This window comes from Octodon degus, unplaced genomic scaffold (genome assembly GCF_000260255.1).
Source record: "Octodon degus isolate 3935 unplaced genomic scaffold, OctDeg1.0 scaffold00108, whole genome shotgun sequence".
Lineage (NCBI taxonomy): Eukaryota > Metazoa > Chordata > Mammalia > Rodentia > Octodontidae > Octodon > Octodon degus.
The window spans coordinates 9118793-9123108 of NW_004524684.1; the positions used below are offsets into that span (position 1 = coordinate 9118793).

At 45.1% G+C, this 4316-nt stretch overlaps 1 long non-coding RNA gene across 1 annotated transcript in view; it reads left to right on the plus strand.

Annotated features, from left to right (window-relative positions):
- The window catches only part of LOC111818948, a 9473-nt gene extending 6973 nt beyond the window's left edge, over positions 1-2500 (plus strand). Inside the window, exon 3 of the long non-coding RNA XR_002822809.1 lies at positions 1768-2500. This is a non-coding gene — a long non-coding RNA (uncharacterized LOC111818948). The remainder of the gene's footprint in view (positions 1-1767) is intronic.
- The last annotated feature ends 1816 nt before the right edge of the window (positions 2501-4316 follow it).

Genomic DNA, 4316 nt, shown 5'->3' on the forward strand with positions numbered 1-4316 from the left:
GCCACCCAGGGGTGAGGACCCCGAGCAGCTTTGCTGTGCCAGCTTCTCCTGCCTGGAGCCCACAGCCCAGAGCTGCAACCACTGAGACCATGGTGTGGGGCAACCTCCCTGCCTCTGACATGCGGGCGTTGGGTGTGGCCACAGAGACAGCAGCTACCTCGCAGAGCCAGTGCAGCCTGCTCACTGCACACTGCTCTTACAGCCCTCGAAGCTGCACTGATGCCTGCACTTCAGCCGAATATATATATATATTCACAGGTATATGTGTGGTGGGGTATATAATCTCAAGCCCCTTTTCACACTATTCTGTCCAGTGGGAATGTAACAGATCTTTCTTTGTTTCTTTCTTTCTTTGCTTGTGGACAGCTCAGCCTGCATGTGGTCCTAGGGATCAAACCACAATCCCGGAGCTTGCCTATGCTTGCATAAGCAAGTGCTTTAGTCTGCTCAGCTATCCTGCCAGCCCTAACAGATATTTATGAACCGTTGCTGTATTACTGGGACGAATCCCACTTGGTCATGCTGTATGTATCACCTTCTTGATGATTGGCTGTGCTCATGAGAGAGATTGGCCCGTACTTGTCTTTTTCAGTTGAGTCTTTCTCTGGTTTGGTATCAGGGTAATATTTGCCTCCAGGAATGAGTTAGAGGCAATTGCTTCCCTTTCACTTTCACTGAAGAGTTCCAGAAGAATTGACATTAAATCTTTAACTATCTTATAGAGCTCAGCTGTGAATCCATCAGGACCTGGCTTTTCTTTGTTGATAAGTTTCTAATTAAATAATAGAACTAAGCCAGCCTTTGAAGAAATGGACTTAGTAGACCTTTAAGGTGTGCAACCAAGCAAATTAGACTGCACGTTCTTCTCGGATGCACGCGGGCCATTCTCCATGTGAGGACATAGGCTGGCACACGAGCATGCTTAACAGAATGCAAAGGGATTGAAATCATCCCATGTATGTTGTCTGACCACAGTGGAATGAATCTGGAAATTATTGACTGAAGAAATTGCAAAAACTCCACAAGCACATTGCAATTAAACAACACCCTCATGAACCATCAGTTGGTCACAGAAGAAATTGAACAATATTTACAATCACATGGAAGTACACACACAGCTTACCAGAACCTGTGGGAGGCTGTGAAAGTGCTCCTAAGGGGAGGTTATATCAATTCATGCATATGTGAGCTCCAGTTGAAGAGAGGTTAACAGTGTCAAAAAGTAAACAAGCCACGTGCACACCTATAATCCCAGCACTTGGGAGGCAGGGGCAGAAGGGTCACTGAGTGCGCAAGGCCAGCCTGGGCCATGGGCTGAGACCTTGTCTGGAAAAGACAAAAAGTAAAATAAAGTAAAATTAAATAAAATGAAACAAAACCACTACATGGTAGAACTGAACCAGGTAGACTTCATGATTCACTAATCATTAATGAAGCAATGATAATTAGCATTTATTCATAGTTTTAAATTTTAGTAGAGTCTACGGGGTCTACAGAGTCTCACTACCTAGGCCAGACCCAGATATTCTCCTGTTTTCGGTCTCCCAAGCTCTGGGCTTATAGGGCACGCCACCACGCCCAGTCTCAATCGCTGTCTCAAAGCGCCCTGCAGGCGGGGCCAGCACTGCACGCAGGGGATCGAAGCCCGGCCACTGAGTTGTTCAATGTTTAAGCTGAAATGTGTATTAACTGCTAGATTTGCTAAATAAAACTAATAGGAAGGTATGTACAATTTGTTATAATCAAAACGTTTTTACTATCCTTTAGAGCGCTCTCTCCGTTCTGCGATGTTTTGTACAAAACCGTAACACGAGAGCAGCACAATGAACACTTTTAATTGAGTACTTCTGCTTGCTAAATCTGCATAATTCGGGGGAGCCTATATAGATTTGCTGAAGAGGAAATGCGCCCTCAGGCTCTTGGCAGGTAGAGCGCACAGCGTGGATCTGCAGTGCTGGCGGCAGCAACGAGACGCAGAGGGGAGCGCACGGGGGAGCGCTCTCCGGGAAGCGCGAGTGTCCTCACGCCAGCACCAGACGGGGATTACCCGCCTCCCCATCACCTGTGGGCCTCCTCTGCCCCAGCTCACTGCTTTCGTGGGCTTCAGGAAGCCATCTCTCTGCACCTCCGCGCGTGACTCTAGCCCATTCGCCGCTCTGCACGCCCCTCCTTGAGTCTTCTCAGCAGTTCTTCTTGTCCCAGGACCCCGCGATCGAGCCCCTCTCGCTCCTAGCTGTCCCTCGGCTCCCAGCCCCTGTTCTCTCATCTCCTCGCCAGATCTGTCACTTACTGTCCCTGGTTTTTATCGGCTTTTCATCTTACTCCTTTCAGCATTAAGCAATTTTCTTTTACTCTTGTCAAATCTCCCAGGCCCTTTCATTCACTTCTATAACCATATATTTGATTAATAGCAATAACATTAAATATCTTACAAATAAAGACTATAGGTTAAGCCTAGTTGTGTTAACTTGGCTTGTGTGGAAGCAGCCGAGGGCACGAATGAAGCCTGTCTCTGGGTGGCCTCCAGCGCCACGTGCGGCCCAGGGTGCCCTCTTCTCCAGGACCGCCCCGCTCCCTGCCCCCAGCTTGGGGAACTGCTCCGTTCTGCTCCGCCAGCCCTGCCACACGACGTGTCTTCCTCGAGCTGCCCGTGGAGCAGATCCCCGTGGCCGCGAGCACAGCCAGCCTGCCCTCCTGGGAGCGGTGGTGTCAGCGTCCTCGGTGTCCTGTGTGGAGAGCCTGCTAGTGGGTGCAGCGACCAGCAGGACAATAGGTGGAGCCGCATTCATGCGTCTTGAACTTTCTTCTTCTTACCAACTTTACGTCTCTGCTTTATCCTTCTGTGCTTTTCTTTTTCTTTCTTTTTTTTTATTCTTTCTATCCACATAATGTCTTCTTCAGCTATTCAGTACCTTTGGCTTATCATAAAATCAATACTTATAAAATTATATCTGAATCACATGCATATTATTTTATTTAATACAAAGACAAAAAAAATCCACGTACTCAGACAAAAATGAGAATACTTTACAAGATTAGCAATTTCACACTTCACAAGTTATTTGTATGCTTTATTCACTGACAAGAGTTTGTATTGTTCTATCTTAACTGACTAGGATTAAAATTTTCTAATACATTTCAAAAGGAGATAATATAAAACAGTGAATCCAGTTCAGCGTGATACGAGATGCCAGATATGTTAGATCATTTTATTCTTCTGTGACATCAACACTTTTCATGTGAAAACCAGTGCTTTGTCACACAATTAAACTCAGTGCAATGATTTATGACTCCAAAACATCATTATTTAAGGACAATGAAAATCATGTCTGTGTAACTAGCCTAACACACAGATCCTTTTCCTTGAGCAAAGTGCCCTACTATATGTCCATAGTCAAAAGTTAACAGAGAATTTGTGTCACTGCTCACACATAAAATGCTTTGTGCTGTCAGTGGTAGATTTGTATAATTTTTAAAACAATAAAATGTTAGTTGCCTCCTTCTTTATAGATTTTGTGTTACTACCAGGTATTGGTGCCCACCTTCTCCTGATCTTGTATTTTTACTAAAATCTTCCCCTTCAGAAGATAATACTTTATTCCCTGGAAATGATGTAAGAAGTTATGTAGTCATACACTATTACTTTTAAATTTTATTTTATTTAATACATACATAAAAGCATGAAAGTTCTACATAGTAAGAGGTACCATGTTGTTTCAACACACGTATTCATCATGAAATGTTTAAATTTTCTCAAATATTTCTAGTATATGGTCAAAACATTTAGATTGCGTCCTCCAGGTTTTGAATTACACAGTCCACTACTGTTGCCTGCTTCTGCCTGTGTGGCAGCACGCCAAAGTTCTTGCCTAAAGTATTGCTGAGACCCGCAGGCCAGCCCCACCCAGCCTTCTGCAAGCATGGGTCTGCCCTCAGCGGGGCAGCCCCTGTCCTCCACAGAGGGGTCAGGCTGTGCTGGCTACACTCTGTTATTTTGCAGATAAGCAATTAGTTCCAAAAGTACTTGCAGGCTTGCTTAGAGCCATATAATGCTCAGCAATCAGAACTGGAACTAGCTTCCTATCTCGCTTCTGCAATTTCCAGTACTGCTTACCAGGATTTTGTGTTTGGCCTCATCCTGCCAAAGACATCTGTTCATCTTCAGAGCTTGGCAGGTGGAGGCACTCATTTTGAGGCTCTCCAGGTTTGACAATGTAGCCATGCAATGTTTTGAGGTCCCAACATTGCTAACGTTCCCCAAAGGTGTGTGTAACCCAATGTTTGGAACCTGTGGTATGTTACACTGTATGACAGAG